Below are 17866 nucleotides of genomic sequence, written 5' to 3' on the forward strand. Positions count from 1 at the left end.
AGTCCAATCCTTTTGATCTTCTCCTGATCCGCCTTGAACACCAAATTGGTTTCCACCAATGCGTTGAAGTCAATCTTTGAATCCCATAGAGAAGTTACCTCTTCAGAGGTAAGTTCTTCGAATTCCTTCAGCACGCTTTTCCATGTCGGAGGCGAAGCGCTTGAAGACCCACCTTGATGCACCAAACGTTGAGGGTTATTCTTCACCATAAACTTTTCCATTGAAGGTTGCGATGCGTTCTTCCCTTTATTTGATTCAGGAGTGTCATTCCTCTTCTTTTTCTTTTGAGGACGATTAGATTCCGTGCCTGAGTGACTAGCATCGGCATCAAGTAGAGTCTTCGCCGGGTTCCTTTTTTCTCTTGCAGCCTGTTGTTCACGGCGGAATCGTAGGATATCATCATCAGAAAGTCGAGTCATTTTCGCTGAAACAGAAAAGAAAAGTTAGACACAGCAAACATTTGAAATACGAAGATACTGAAATTCAAGTGTAAGACCCAAGATTTTAAGCTTAGAATAAGTGGAAGAGATTTCCATTTACGATTAGGCTTGATGTAATGTGTAGGGAAACCTGAACGAAAGTTTATTAAATGAAATATATTTATGAAGGAGAAAGTTCAGGAAAAGTTCAAGGATTGCATTAAGATCGATAAAAGTTATAGCACGAACGTTTTACGCTTAAACCTAGGTCAGAAACCCTAGTATATAGCTAATTTTCACTTTTAGGCACGTTGGCAGTTAATTCCAAAAATCTTCAGAGAAGTGTTAGAACTTTTCTTTTTCCATATATTCAAATCGTCTCGAGGCGAAACTCTAGGATCTACGAACGTCCGATTCCAATCATCGGAAGTTTGCCGAAACCGGATCCCTGGTATTTCAAAACCCTAGAATTTCTCGACAATGAAGACTTTATCTATTCAGAGCTTCAAATGAATATTCTACACGCGTACACCTATTTCTCTTGATGATTTCAATCTTTCTTCCGAAGGAAGTTTTCTATTCCGACATTCGAGGCAAAAAGCAACTTATCGGGTAAAATAGTTTTACACCGACTTTGCACCGACTTTGTATTAGTTGCCAAAAATACAAGGAGACATCTTCTTAGCTTAGGAATTCCTTTGCCAAAACCTATCTAACAATTCATGGAGAATGACGCCGGAAAAATCGGATTCGCGAAACTTTCATTTTCCCGCGAATTTCCACCTTCTATATATAGCAAATAAAGGAAGAAAAAACACAATTTTCCTCCATTTTCTCTCCTCTAAACCGCGGCCAAGAACAAGGAAGAAGGAAGAAGAGTTTTTCTTCATCGTTTGCTTGATCGTCGATCAATCAGTTGCTACTTCAAGGCTTCGAGGTATAGTCGCTAATCCTTACCTCCGATCGCTTTTTCCATAGCTTTTCTGTAGAGTTTTCTGAGTGGATAGTTTATGGGTTTTTGCAAAACTATCCTGAATCTTTCATTTCTGATTCTAAACCTCTTCTATATGTTCCCAAGATCACTTCTGCCGGATTAGATTTTCCGTTATGTCGCCGGAATTCCGCCGGAATCAATTTTAGCCTTAAATACCCATTTTTGGAGTTTTTGAGGTAAAGCTTCAACCTTTAGGCTAAAAACTATCGCCTTAGCTTAGTGTTAGTAGGATTAGTTTTTATAAACGTCGTTAGTAACGTCCCTGCAAAATTTGGTTTTTGGGATTTCAGTTTTGAAATTTCTAAGTTAAAAATCATGACCAAAATACCCCTGCGACAGTTTTTGATCCGATAATTTTTCCGAGTTCAGAATACCCTTAGTTACGGCTAATGAAAGCATAGGAACCAAGTTTGATCGAAGAAAAATCGAGCCCCACAATTGTGAAAAGTGGCCGAGCCCTATAGGGGAGGAGGGGGAAAATTCCTTTTCCGAAAACTTGTCCTTTTGCGCTAGATTATCGTACCTCGGAGTATGAACTACTTCGTGTAACCTTAGTGAGCATTGATAGCTTAGTTTCCGATAGATTTTGATAGAATTCTGTGGTTTTACTTTAAAGGTTCTTTTGAAGAATTTCCTGAAGATCAAGGAGCTCATTGTGAAGGAACGTTTGAGGAGAACGCTGGAATAACTAGAGGTAAGGGCAACTTACCTTACTAGCTAATGCTTTAGGTGTCGACGCATTCGACTTGATTTACTGTTTATGCACTTGTTTGTGTATGATTGGGAAAATGTTTTCTGAGGCTTCGGCTGACAATGTAGATGATTCATCTACTGACTGTTTTTGAGATTGAATTATATGCTATGTGCTATGTGGGTAATCTAGGATGTGTGGTGCATGCCTTATATGCTAAGTGCTATGTGGTTATTGCTTATTATGTGGATATATGACTTGTTGATTGATGGTGCTGAGTTATTTATGCTTTAGCAATGAAATCTGAGTTTCTGAATAGTGAGAATAGCGGGCAGGTCATGCCGATTTTATTTTGAGAGTTTTGAGAAAGTTCGATAGGACGAATGAGATTCGGGCCTTGTTATGGTGTTTATGGATCGAGACATTCTCTGGAGTCATTTGGGGATTTGGAGATCCCGAGAACTGATAGGATTTGCGATAAGACTAAAAGGATACTATTTTGTAAAGAAAACTCATAAGACATTAAACAACCTCTAAATCTTCAAATAATGATAATAGACTCGTTCGGGGAAGCTTGGGATGCAAATCTTAGTTTTTGGAAAACGAGAAGTGTCGTCGGATCCAAGTGTTGAGGAAGTTGAGAGGTTTTGAGTATGTTGATACTCTTGTGCTCTGGGAGCAGTTGTGTTGTTGGGCTATCTGAGAGATAAGCCGGGAAACGGGTAGTTTCCGAGCATGTTGATGCTCTTTGCTCGTTGAGCAGTGTTGACCATCGGATAGAGATGAGTCGGATGACTTGGAGATCATCATGAGATACCGTTTATACCTTCGGGTACAGTTTATACCTTCGGGTACCGTTTATACCTTCGGGTACCGTTTATGCCTTCGGGTACAGTTTATGCCTTCGGGTACAGTTTATACCTTCGGGTACCGTTTATGCCTTCGGGTACAGTTTATACCTTCGGGTACAGTTTATACCTTCGGGTACCGTTTATACCTTCGGGCACCGTTTATGCCTTCGGGTACAGTTTATGCCTTCGGGTACAGTTTATACCTTCGGGTACCGTTTATGCCTTCGGGTACAGTTTATGCCTTCGGGTACAGTTTATACCTTCGGGTACAGTTTATACCTTCGGGTACAGTTTATACCTTCGGGTAATTCGGACATCGACGGGGGATATGATCGACCGTGAGGTTAGGATCGACCTGTTGATTGTCGGGCATAGCGGAGGGAAAAGTCGACCCGCAGGGTTAGGACTGATCCGGCTATGTCAAGGTTGTAAGTGACACTCCGGGGTTATGGTCGACACAATGCCAGTGTTAGGACCAACTCAAACGTGCCCAGCCTATTCTTTCTGGAACCGTCAAGAGTGACGTTGCATTGACATATCATGCACTCTAATTGTATCGTTATGTGTTTTGATGAGTTGATGTTGATAAACATCGTTATGTGTTTTGATGAGTTGATGTTGATAAACATCGTTATGTGTTTTGATGAGTAGATGTTGATAGATATCGTTATGTGCTTTGATGATGGAATTGTACTAGAGATTTGATAACATGCTATGTTTAAACCTTAGGGTAGACAATGCAGAACTTATATGTATGTAGACAACATATATATATATATATACCCCTTATACTTTATCTGGTGTCTTGTATTCTCTATCCTATATTCCGTAAGTTGACCCTTGCACGTGCTACCTGTGTTTGGGGGGCTATGTATGCCCTTTTTGTCAGATGTCGTTGGTGGATTCTTCCGTGATTCCTCGTCGTTCGGGGAAGACCCAGAGCGAAATGACTACTATTGAGTCTTCGACGTGGACCCGGACTTCATGCATGACCAGATGGGAGTCGATGATGGAAGTATGGGGGATGGGTGATTAGAGTCTATTAAGGTTGGGTGTTAGTGTCCTAGCTCTGACTTATTCTTATTTTTTAGGGCTTGTGTTGCTGACACTTGACCTATCACTTAGGGGATTATACATTTTGCCTACGGGCGTTACATTTTTCTACTTTCCGTCACTGGAGGTTACTCGTGACGAGGTCGCTACTTACAGCGGGGAATGTTATATGTATTGTGTATTAGTTCTGTTACCTTTCGCATTTGGGTTTTATTCAATTCAGTCTTGTCTTAGTTATTATAAAAAAAAAAAAATATTTACGTTTTCCGCATTAATTTTATTTTGGTTACTAAAGTGACGCCACCGAAATCGGGGTGTTACATCAAGAGTCTTACCCACATATTCACCCAATCTGTTTTCATAATGGGCATCTAGAAATTCGGTGAGATTCATGTCAATGCTAGATAGAAAGGTGCAATCCACCATTTCTTCAGGGGTGAGGGAATCATCAGGAAGTTGGATGATAGCCTCATAACGGGCGGTCCAGTAGAAAGGGAACTTTGGGCTTCCATCATTGAAATAAAATACATCCTTGCACTTTTCTGTTTCGTTTAGCCTAAAGAATCTCCCTTTAAACTGTTTGTAGTGGCTTCTAAATAAGGTAAATAGGCCTTTTCCCCTAGCGGCGGCTAGAGAAAGATATTCGCCTTTTATGCTTCTACCACTAGTTTCAAAGAAGTAAAAAAACTTACTGCTAGTGGGTTCGATACCTAACACTTGACACAAAAGTCCGAACGCCCTCAGGTATGCCCAGCTATTACAATGGAGTTGTGTTGGGGCAACATTCAGTAGGGTTAAAACGGAGCAAGTGAAATCTGACAGAGGGAGTTTACATTTTAGGTCAGTAAAAATGTTTTCAAAGAAATAGGTGTGATTTTTGCCGTTAGGGTCAGGAGCCCCAAAACAACAAGGTTCGGTAGGTAAACAGGGGACTATGTCAAGGTACACATCTTGGTCATCAGAGCGAAAAGTGTTTTCAGTAATTAAGTCCATTACAGTTTTAACATTGCAGAATTTAGTGAACCTAGTTTTAACTTTACTAGTGACCCATGTATCGACTGCAATGGAAGAAGTTTTAGAGGCTTTAGAGACTTTACGGGTGCGTTTTGCATCCATTTTGAAAAGAATTCCTGAAATTGTAAAGGATTCAGGAGTTATGACATGTAGTGGGGTAAAATTGGAGTTGCAGTTGTGAAGGAGATTAGTTTTTAAGAATGATTTCAGTAGAACAAGAAGATGAAGAGGGAAAGATTTTACATGAAAGGTTTAGTGTAGAATGATGAAAAAATTGTACAAGCAGGTTGAGTGAGAAGTGCTTACCAGGGAAAGGATCTGATGAACTTGGCTAATTTGGGGGAGTTCTGGCAATGTTGGAGAACACTCGCAGGTCAATGCAGGAAACTCTACGAGTACACAAGGTTTGAAAAACTTTTGAAAGAGAAGAGTGAAGTAATTTGTAGTAAAAAATGATTGCTATATATAGAGAAACGGCGGAAGGTGAAGAGATGAGTTAGAAAGGTATGGTTAAAGGCACTTAAGGTAAATGGTGAGCAAACGCGTGGTTTGTGTGAATCCACGCGTTCATTCAAGCCACACATTCAAACTCATTAAGGCGGTGAATCATCGCGCCATTAAGAGACGACGTTTGGCAAAAAGGTAGCGATTGAATGAAGAGTGACGTCAGTTGGCAGGTGAATGTGTCGTTTCGAGGGAGTCGAGTCTTTTCAGAGAAGGGCTACTCCATGAGTGGATTTTAAATGCATTTCTTAATTAATGTGAGTAGCATAGCTTAGGTAGGCCTTATGCATTACAAGTTTCAAGATATCTGTGTTATATTTGTGATGATTGCAGCAGGTACAAAATCCGGAAAGAGATTTGATTTGTGCATAGTGATTGAAGTGATGGGTGAAGTGTCATTTAGACTTCATACGCCACACAGACCGATTTAACTTTGTAATGATTAGCTTAACATTGTTTACATTATGGTTAGCCTTATTTTGTTGGAAGCCTGTGCGCTCATGAATTTATTCACATTGTATATGGGCGAACCAGACGTTGTGGGCATAATTAAGACACTATCGTTTTAGTTCTAAAACATCAGTGTCTTGTGGGCCTGTGGACTGATATAGGCGAACCGGGTCATTTATTTTGGGCTTATCACTATCATGTAACAAATGGGCCGGGCAACCCATGGTCCAGCCGGACCAAAACCCAAGTTATAAATAGAAGAGGACCGCCCAAGCGGCAGGGATCCTATCATTTTCACGCATTTTCATTTACTTTGTTTACTTCGCTTGCTCTCAAACTGGTTAGCCTTTAGTCTGTGGTTTTATACCGGAACAAGTCCTTGTCATGGTTTAAGTAAAATCCCCAACCCAGAAAAAACAAAAGAAAACATGAAACCCAGATCTGGCCATAGCAACCTTCAGCCCAGATTGAAACCCAGATGCGGAGCACAAACGGAGAGGTTGGTCGTTGATGGCAGAGATGACACTCATGGCGAGCCTAGTCGATGATATGCTTCGTGGTTTCACAAATCTGGTGTTCTTGTTTCCCCTGCCACCCTCTAGATCTCTCCGCAACATTATTTTTCCTTTTCCCCTCTCTCTGTTTCTCTCTTATTCAGACTAAGGTTTCAAAGACTCGAACCCACTGCACCAAAGTCCCAATTTTTCTCCTGCCCAATTTTCCCCCTCTCTTCGTGCTTCTCGATGGAGGCCTTGGATTAACAACGAAAATGAAAGTGGGGTGTGGGCTGCTGCTAGTAGCTCTCAATTTAGAGCTTGAAAGAAGAAAGAAATAAAGTATCTGGATGATGAGTTTTTTTTTTGAAAGATGATGAAGATCTTGGAAGAAGATGAAGAACTCTATGAATGTTCTGGATTTTAATTTAATTAATTTTTTAATTATTATTTTACCTAGGTTCTGTTAAATTTTTGAGGGAATTGGATGGAAAACAAAAAGTGCTAACAAAGTTAAACGGGTGGGACAAAAAATGCAATTTTCAAAGTTTTAGGACCCAGACTGCACAAAGCGTATAAGTGGGGGACTAAAAGTGCCTTTAAGTCAAAAAAAAATATATTTCCAACTTGCTTCTAACTTTCTGTAATTGTAATGTAGACCTTTCTCTCTGTTTCTCTCCCTTACATTTTTAGCAAGGTAAGCTGTTAGTGCTATTCTTTTTTCCGATTCTCACAAGAATTCACAAAACAAACAATGTTTTGGGAAGAACAATTGTACCAGTCAACTTGCAATTTTTCTGATCTTTATGTTCTGAACTGCATGTGCTTAAGATGAACCGTTCGTTGTTGAATTCATTAGATTTGCCACCTTTAATTTAGGAACTTACTAGTATTTTTTCATTTTTATTCTACGAAATGTAATCTTATTTCACCATTAAAAAATACTTCAAAAGGTATGCTTCATTTAGTTTACTGGTTATTTTTTTAAAATTAACTTGTTTGTATATATGACCTTGTGAGGGGTGATTACGGGTTCAAATAGACCCATACATTCATCAGTTCCGATCTATCTAATCTTTGTCTTCGCAGCAAAAAACTGTTCGCCTTGATCACTGTCTGTGCCCTGTAACATTCTGATTTTTCCATGTTTAAAAATTTTCAAGTGTGTGTAAATATCATATTTTCAAAATAATCTTTTGAGCAGAGATTTTTTTTGAAACCATAGTTATTATTTGAAATTTTATAATTGAGTAATTGTGTTGAGGAAAATAAAAATTTATATAACTTCTCATTTTAAAATTTACATGTAATTAATTATTTTTGTTTTAAATAATGACTTTTAGAAAAACTAAATTATATTTTGCTGTTTCTCTAGAAGTTCTTGAAGTTTTATGAATTCTAATAAAATTTTAAACTAAGAAAAAATTATTTGTCACATTTCCATGTCTAGAAAATTATTTGAATATCAAAAATTCATTCTAGTCACCGTCGTTCCCTTCGCCACCGTTTTGCCGCCGAGTTCCTGAGGTTGGCTAGGACTGGAGAACCCAAAGGCTTAGGTTTGGCTGACCGATTCCTCATGGGCTTAGTGTTATGGGCCTATTTCTTCTGGTGTGTCTTGCAAGTAGTTTTGTTTTAATCTCACTTGGTTCTAACTTTGTTTAGATGCCCCAAGTAGTCGTGGGCTTAAAAGTTATTGACCTATCTTATAAGCTGGTTTGGGCTAAGGCCCAAATTTCTTTTCATTGGGGAAACCGCTAAAAAAGGAACATATGAGAGGATCTGAACGAATTTTGTTTTCATTTTGGTTAGAATGTATGAAGATTTGTTGTAAGCGTCTTCAGGCAACTCTTATATTAAATGAATTATGAAACTTTGATAAAAAAAAGATTGAATGTACAAAGATTTTTTTATTGTGCAAGCATTTTTGTGGGAAGGCTTTTACGTAATTACAGAAAAAACATGGCAACAGTTCCCTCGCGTGAGCGGAAAACTGTTTGACCCCCCCCCCCCCCACCAAGTTATCCTTCCCTTTTCTCTTCCCACCCTATTTGGTCCATCATCTTTCCATAGAAACAAAAACAAAACATTAGAAAAGAAGGTGTGCAATAGTGAACATAATGTAGGGACTAACCCATAACTTAAGTTAGAAACCTGTTTCACATGTGGATTTGATTGTATTAAAAACCTACTCACTTATTTTTTTTTTCGGAAATGTGTAGCTCACATGGTTGAACTAAAGGTAAAGAAATGGGCTAGAAGATCATTTGTTTTTGTGATTTAATTTAAAATATAAAGAAAGTCGTAAAAATAATAATAAAAGAAGGTTCATATAGGTAATTAAGATGAAAATGTAATTAGAAATGCATTTCGTCTAATTCTCTAATTGTTTTCAACTCTAACACATATGTAAAGTTCATTTCATTTATGATGTCGAGAGTTATCCACCTTACTATCTCTAGCCTAGGTGAACATATGATTGAAATTTTTCACATAATCTCTTACAGTCTAAAAAACTAAAAGGAACATTATAGCTCATTGTTATCTGTCAAAGACATTCCCAATAACTAATCTATCCTAGGAAGTTATCATGGGCTTGTGAATCCTCGTTATCACCCTAAAACTCATGTTAGAACTCAGAACCCCACTTGGTATTCCACTATTACCCCTACTCAAGATATTCTCACCCTAGGGCAATTAATTCACTGAGTTGTTTCTCTCTTGAATCAGACACACACCGACCTTTTATCTAATTCTAGTCCATTTACATCTATCATGGATCAATCGGTACTTGAAGCGCAGAAAGTGAAAGTTTAACACATACAGTCGTGACATAATATATAGACATTCCACCTTCCTTGAACTAATCATTCACTAATTTATATTTATCTCTTGATCTATTTATAAAACATTGATGCTCTTAGATTATCAATTGGTTAATTAGAAACATGAAGTGCAAAGAGAAACACAATACATGAACGATTTCCATTTAAATTAATGAATGAGCTTACAACAATCAAAGAATCAAGTTATACAATCTGAATACAAACCTAGAAAATAACATATACATGGGAAAGAAATGGATGATCTAAAACCCAAGAGGAGAGGATGTGATCGTTACCATGGAAGCTTTCCCAAATCATCTATGGCCTCCGAGAGGTGTCACAAGTCTCCCATGGCGGCCACCCTCATCTTGAAGCTCCAATTCACCAAGCCTAACCCAAGGATCCTTCTTGGAGTGATGCTTTGCTCCCTTGGTTCATTTATGGGAGAAGAATGGTAAAGAATCGCCCAAAAATCTTTGTCCAGGCCTTTCATAGAGTTTCTAGCCACCTTACACTTGCTTAGCGAGGAAAACCTCACCCAAGGAGAGCGTCACTTCAAGGCCAGGTTTCCCAAAATTTCCTAGCAAGAAGATTGCTTGCTAAACGAATTGCCGCTTCCAAAGAATGTTTTTTTTTCTACCTTAATCTGAATAAGTGAGCAGATGGCTCGTAGCTTTTCTTGTTGAAATCTTCATGAATTTCATATGTTCATAAAAATCAAAAGATTAAACATAAAATATATTATATTTACACGATTTTTATGCTAAAACTAATTATTTACTAAACCAAATACTCCAAGGGATAAAAGGATCAATAATGTAAGCATACACGTTAAATAAGTGCCTAAAGTGATACCAAAATATACGTAAAAATGTCACTTATCAGCCGTCCTAAGACTGCCTTCCTTAAGTGGATCGCTTATGTCTATCTTTGCCGAAGCAAAAAGACTGTAAATCTTATTTTTATATGATTTTTTAGTTGCTCATTTTATGTCTAAAGCATTGTTTGGTAAACACGTCTTAATGAGACAAAATGAGACATCTACAATTCTACATTATATTCCGTATTTGTTAGGCTTTTAGGATGGAATAAGGCTAAACAGAAGGTTGAACATTCCTAGGAAAAAGGTGGAACCAAGGAGAACGAAACGCTTTTTTAAAAAATTTACACAGGCAAAAATACTCCTGATGTATATTTTAATTATATAATAATAATAAAATAAAAAATATAAATTACATATATATTATATTATAAATTAGTATTAGTTGCAAAATTATTACGTGTTTAACTATATTAAAAAATTTGCGTGCAACATTTAAAAAAATAGTGTTGAAATGTTATTATAAATTAAAATAATAATAATAATTTTTTTAATTTTATATGATAATTATTAATTCTGTGAACTCAATTTTTTATATTGAATCAAATGTTAAACATGACACAATTATATACGTGATCTGGTATTCGATCAACATGTTGCGCCTCAACTGGCATTCCTTATACATTAGGCCATCACTCATAGTGAAAGCTAGAGCTAAGGATTACTGTTCCAACACTTGGTTCAACCCTACACAAAATGTCAAACTTATAAATTAACCGACTCATAGCCATGTGAACGAGGCCGAGACATAACTATGTCACCAGTCTCATAGATGTGTGGTCGAGACCGAGACATAACCTGTCAGCTGACTTATAACCATGTGATCGTGACTATGTATGTCGACCGACTTACAGCTACATGGACGAACATAATTATGTATACATGAACCAATACTTGTGCAAAACCCCATATCACCACCACCTATGAGATCAAGAAAAGATTCTAGGTAACTTCCCCCCAACATATCTTTCTCTCTAAAATTCGCTAGGAACAACAGTTCACTGCCCAATGCCAAACAATACGCCCCGAGGATAAGTAGATTGAGCAGACAACAGAGCACAGATCCACCGTCCATCCACCTGCAGGAAAGGCGTTCGACACAGAAGATCCTACGACTCGCTGTGAACCCTGTTGCACCTAGGAAGCCAGACGACGTTGGGGTCTAGGACGTTCCAACCTTCAACTATACATAAAGGGACGCGAAACAAAGTAAGGTGCAACATATAACTCTAACTCAACACTAAAACTCTAAGTGATTTAGGGTCAGAGTGTATCCGTAGGTACTTCTAGCGTATCGCATGATGCAACATCACGAAAAAGAGACACCACATCAGAGAAACCATCGACAGAGGAGAGGATCCCGAAGAAGGACCAAGTTAGAGATCCAACCAAAGCGCCACCATCCGATCAACTTGTAATTAAACTTATAGTTCTTTTTTAATGATTTAGAGTTACCAAACATATTAGTATATTACACAAAATGATAATATCTTCTTCTATTCTTTTCCATTACGTTCAATTCAGTTCTATCTTGTTTCCTTATGTTACCAAACCTTAAAAATTCAAAACTCAAACCAAGTAGAAATGCGAAGAGGATAAAATCATAATAAATAGAGAGGATTCAAAGTTCCAATGCAACAGTGGTGAGAGGTTGGATACTCATTTTCCCTTACGAGTTATGATATATACACACCTCTCCACCTCTTTTCCACCTCTATTCTATTTATTTATCTCTTCTTTATCAATCAAATCACATATCACATCTTTACTTTCTCTCTCATTTTTTCCTATCTCTCTCTTCTTCTACCTCTCCACACCTCAAAAGTGAGGTGTGAAGATATATACCGGTTGTGTCCCCATCTCTTCCGAACAAGTTGAATTGATGATGTTAACAGATAAGGCATTTGTCCCATTATTGATCTCGATCGCCTCGCCCATGTTTGGACCCTGTCAACCTCAAACATCAATCTCAACTCACGACAAACAATACTGTCATAAAGTAACCCAACCCAAAGCTCCTTTTCTACAAGTTTCACATTGCAAGGCAAGCCGACATATTTCAAGATTCCTCTTGCACGTAAATTACATCACACTTCTCAAGTTTTTCACATTTATATATAGCATTAACAACAACAAAATATCAATCGTATATGTCTCAGTAACGGGGAAAAAGAATCACTAAATTCAAAATAATATACACTTCATTTTTTCTATCATTTCATCTTATTAATCTTATCATATACATTATTTCTATTATTTATATATCTTCTCTTCCTATCTCCCTATTAGTTTTTACACTATTTAAATGTACACGACATTATTGGAGGAAGGAAAATTACAATAATTATTTTTCCTAACCAAGGTGGTCTTTAGATCGATATATTAATTCTTATGTTACTATTTTTCTTCATGTTTGAAATTCACGTTACACCTTAAAATCATGTTAATACACATGTTATAATATGAAGCTTCTTCACTAACAAACTAGAGTGTGTGACCAGTGATGGATCCAGAAATTTGATGTAGTGGGACAATATATACATATAAATTCGTAACAAAAAAAATAACATATACTATTAGAACTGAGGACATTTTATACCAAATGAGACATAAGAAAAGACATTTTTCACCAAAGAGGCCATTAAAAACCACATACTTTTGCTGTTCAAGTGAGGACATTTAGCAATGTGGGACACAAGTGAGAACATTTAGCAATGTGAGACATAAATAAAGACATTTTTTTATCACAGGGGTCATAAAAAACCACATATCTTTACTACTCAATTTTTTTTCTAATGCTTTTTTCAACATTAAGTGAGGACACTTGCCCTCATATCCTAGGACATAGATCAGTCCCTGGTGACCAACACACATCCAAACATGCTGATAACTAATAAATTTGGGTAAAATTAGTTAGAGTAAAAATGAGTTAGAAGTGTGAAACGAATTATGTCTAATTACATTTATGATAAAAATTTGAAATAAGGGTGATGTTGGGAATCAAGTCATGAAATTCTAAAATTGATAACAAGTATGTGAAGGTTAGACCACCGAGACACTTTTCGCCCTATTAATTTGTGTATTGTGATGTTTAAAATTATAACAAAAACAATGGCTAATAGGCTAAAGTTGATCTTACCTGAGATCATTAGTGATATATAGAGTGCTTTTGTCCATGGTCGTTTGATCACGGATAATGTGCTCATTGGGTTTAAATGCTTTTATTATATGAAAAAAAAGATTACTTGCCAGAATGACATGTTGGCACTCAAATTGGATATGTCTAGAGAGCATATGACAGGATGGAGTGACTTTTTTTACAATGTGTTTTTTTTTCTTCAGATGGACTTCCTCCAGAGTTCGGTTACTTTGATAATGAGTTGTGTTTCTACTATGGACTCTTATGCTTAATAGTAGCCACATCGGTAATTTCCCCCATAAAGGTCTTCAGCAAGGAGATCCTCTCTCCCCGTATTTGTTTGTTCTGTGTGGAGAAGTTTTCTCTACATTTCTTAATAAGGCTATTTCTTCCTCAACTATTCGGGGAATAAAGCTTGCTCATTATGCTGATCCACTTATTTCTCACTTGATAATTGCAGTGAAAATATAGTGTTTGCTCGAGAAACAAAGAAGGAGTTGTGGTTGTTAAAGAAATTATAGTTTCTTATGCGCGCGCCTTCGGCCAAGTTGTCAACCTAGACAAATCCATACTATCATGTAGTCTAATGTACCTGATCATGTTTTTAATAAGCTGAAAAACAACTATTGACTGTAGGCAATGGATTTGTATGACAAATATCTGGGTCTTCTGATCATCACCAATGAGATTAAACTCAGATTTTTCATTTTGTCAAGGATGTGTCTAGAAGAAACTTAAATGTTTGGAAATAGAGAGATCTCTTTCTCGCACAGGCAGGAAAATTTTGAAAAAAGCAGTAGCACTAGTGATTCCCTCTTATGTTATGTCTTATTTTCACCTGTCTAGTAGTTTATATTTGCATATTAAGGGGTTGATAAGTAGATTTAACTAGGGTGGTGATGCCTATATGTGTGGTTTACATTAGTTAAAATGTGATCGCCTTTGTTTCCCTAAAAATAAAGGAGATCTTGGTTTTCATCATGACTTCAAAGCATTAAACACAACTTTGGTGGCGAATTTATCCCCAAATTTTTGCTTAGCAAGATTTTTAGAGCTGTTTATTTCCCACATGTCAACTTTATGACAACAAATTAAAGAACAGTTACAGGCTAAGTTATGCGTGGAGCAATATTTACAGAGTAGGGTTGGTTGTGTGGGAAGCAGGTGATTGGCATGTTGGCAATGAGAAGTTTGTTAACACTTAGGATGATCATTGCACTACTACAGAAAAGGCTTATCGCCACGGTTAAACTCGCCCTTTTGCCACGGTTCAACCGTGGCAATAGCTCCCGTGGCAATTGCTCAATTGCCACGGTTGAACGTCGAACCGTGGCAATTGATTCGCTATTGCCACAGTTGGAAAAGGGAAACCGTGGCAATATGTGGCATCTGTTGCCACGGTCCAAGGAGGAACCGTGGCAATAGATGACCTCTATTGCCACGGGCCAGGGAGGAACCGTGGCAATAGATGGCCTCTATTGCCACGGTCCAGGTAGGAACCGTGGCAATATGTGCCTCTATTTTGGCAATATTTTGTAATACAAAATATGCCCTTTTTCGGATTTTTCTATTTTATTTGATCTGGTCTTTAAATTGCAGTGCATTTTAAATAGGAGGGGAGGGGTGTTTGAACCCATAAGCAAGAAAAAATACAAGAATATTAAACAAAAAGCAAGTAATCAAAGCAAGTCAATCTTAATGGAACCAAACTTTATTACAGACTCACTCTAAGTAAAAGGGGAATGTGCCAAATGTTTGGTACATCATGGATATTCAGAATATTATCAACCCGTGAAAAAATATACAAAAAATATCAATCAATAATAAAACAATGCTTGCTTGGAAAATAGCCAAGCTCAGTTCACCTACTAACTTACTGGAACATGGCAAACTGTGAGAGCTTTTCCTTGGTACTCTGCAGCAGAGGCTGCCACATTCAAGAACAAATGAATGAGACTGTATTGTCTCTATAAATGAACAATTGTCCTTACTTCAAATTTGGTGGGTTCAAAGAAGAGATTTGCATGCCAAGATGCCACTGAGTCTGAACCCTGCAGCAAGAAACAACATTGCTTGTCAAATTTCACCAATATATAACTCAAAGGTACAACTCACATATTATGATCCTCTCATGTCACATGATAGAATCATCTGCAATGTTGTGTCTATCCCTTGCTTCATACATTTTCAGAGAGCCGCACAATTAGACACGTGATTTTATAAGATAATGACATGTGAAATTTTTAACATGAGAGGATCCTCATTCGATAAAAAAGAGTGACTAAGGAATTAGCTGAATAAGAAAACATCAGGTGTAATTGCTGAAATCATCACAGACAAACCACTCACAAGGTGAGGAATGAAGTGATTGTAGGTTCTTTGCTGTTTCATGTCTTTCCCTCTCACCTGCTGCAACCACAGAAGTCATTGTTGAGGCGGCCATGTAAGCTGCAACCTCTGATTTATAACCCCGTGAGGTTGCTTCTGCCTCCTATTGTGGTGACTCTGCTCCTGCAGACACAAGGTTTTTTATAAGGCTAAGGCTGCAAAGCAGCCAATCCAGAGAAATAATGCACTCGCCACTCGCAATAGCAAAACACAATGAAGGAAGGGTGGAGAAACATACCGTTCCTTTGCATTCCAAAAAGATTTAGGTATTCTCCGAAAAGCAGCAACTACTACATTATGCAAAACAAAGTCCTTATAATGGGCCCAAAAGCTCCGCACTAACATTTGTATATCACCAAAGATAAAACCTTATTGAAGGAAGACCCAAAATTGAATAAAACTCAACACTCTGCAAGTAGTTAGCATATAAAACCTGGTCATATTGAAACCTTGCCACGATGCTTCCACTGGAATGAAGAAAAAATTTGACCATAATCTTTGGTCATTCTTTTCCGTGTTCATCCGCACTAACATTTGTTCATCTGCTTCCACTGGAATGAAGAAAAAATTTGACCATACAAGAAGAGAAAATAAAAGAAAGGTCCAAATGAACCAGAACAGATACAAAAGCAACAGAATGCAGCAAAATAAACACCTATTTCTGAATCTGCTAGCCTTAACTATCCAAGATACTACTACAAAACAAAGCTTCTGGTTAGAACAAATCCCTTATAGTACTCTGAGGCAAATCAGTAGTGATCAAGAGCCATCCAAGGAGAAAAACAGTAACTTAAATTGCTCAAAGACATCCCAAATAAAAGCTAAATCCCAAGACCGCATATTGATCCAACCTGCTGCTACTTCCTATTTGAAGAAGAACAATGAGTATTGAGTGAGTGAGGAACTGAAATAAAAAAAACCTACACACTATCTTGCAAGGAGTTTTGATATCTTGCAAGGAGTTTTGATAGTTGTCAAAATCTTTGGAAACATGCTCTTCCAAAGTGAGCTAAAAATTCGGTACAACAAAGTGGAAATAAACATAATGGAAATAAACAAAAAAGACAAAAAGAAACAAAGCACACTAGTACAAGAGCTAAAAGTATTGATAGAAAGACCCCAATGACAATCCCATAGACTGTAAAGTATCAGAGGTACCAATTGAAGCAAGCAGCACACACACACACTATAGGCTCCATTAATTCCTATGACACTATCTTAAATATCATAATCCAAAACCATGAGATATTTAGATCAAACCAGTAGATTTAGACCCAGCACAGTACAAGCATTCTCCAATTAAGCACTGCAAATTCCTTTGTCATCTGTTTGATTATCAGTAATAAAAAGACCATATAGGAGTGCTTCTATTAACTCCTGACTTTGCAATCTGAACCAGTTCTTGTAGGAGCTTCCTTAGTTATTGCTTCTAATTACTTAATATGCTAGTATACCTTGGCTGTACGCCTGTACCTTCCACAAAGATGTGATTAGTTGATAAATTTCATGAAATTTATTTATATCTTGCAAGGAACAGGCTTAAGACTGTTTCAGGAGTCAAAATGAAGAGAGAATACAGAGAATTCACTGAATTGAATAAATAACAAAGTACATAAAAACATTGGAGGGTGAAACCCCAATTACGTGATTCAATTTTGTTTTCCTTATTGCAATTTTGACAACTATTCTTTTAACTGATTGCAACTTCATAGATTGTACATGTAGAGATACCAATCACTGCTATAATTTTGATTGTTCTAGAATCTTGCAAGGAACATAACAAGAGGGAGATGAGAAAGGTACCTGTGGATGGTCTTGCAGTGAGAACGGCGATGGAGAACGAAGACGGCGTGACGGCGAGCAGCTAGCGTGAACGGCGATGGAGAACGGAGACGGCATGACGGCGTGATGGCGAGCAGCTAGCGTGAACGGCGATGGAGAACGGAGACGGCGTGAGGAGGAGAAGATGACTTCGCCACTCTCATCGAGGGTTAGGGTTCTGCTTTGGAAAAAATTGGAGAGTGAGTGTGGGAGGGAAAAAAAATGGAGAGTGGAGCCAGATTGTTAATTTGCTGGTGGGGTTTCTAAAAAAAAATGCCTATTGCCACGGTTCCTAAAAATAATAATAAAATATTTCCCCTTTTGCCACGGTTCCGTGTATAAC

At 37.5% G+C, this 17866-nt stretch overlaps 1 long non-coding RNA gene across 5 annotated transcripts; it reads right to left on the reverse strand.

The window, feature by feature from the left end:
- Nucleotides 1-15009: 15009 nt before the first annotated feature.
- LOC130734413 (uncharacterized) lies at nucleotides 15010-17866 on the reverse strand. Of its 5 annotated transcripts, none has more exons than XR_009017937.1 (5): nucleotides 17506-17866; nucleotides 16136-17169; nucleotides 15941-15992; nucleotides 15664-15825; nucleotides 15010-15365 (listed from the first exon to the last, which is right to left on the reverse strand). It is a non-coding gene; the product is annotated as an uncharacterized LOC130734413 (long non-coding RNA). The 5 variants fall into 5 exon arrangements; XR_009017939.1 differs by having other exon boundaries at nucleotides 16136-16566; nucleotides 17506-17849; XR_009017940.1 differs by having other exon boundaries at nucleotides 16136-16397; nucleotides 17506-17840.

The sequence above is a fragment of the Lotus japonicus genome, chromosome 1 (genome assembly GCF_012489685.1).
Source record: "Lotus japonicus ecotype B-129 chromosome 1, LjGifu_v1.2".
NCBI lineage: Eukaryota > Viridiplantae > Streptophyta > Magnoliopsida > Fabales > Fabaceae > Lotus > Lotus japonicus.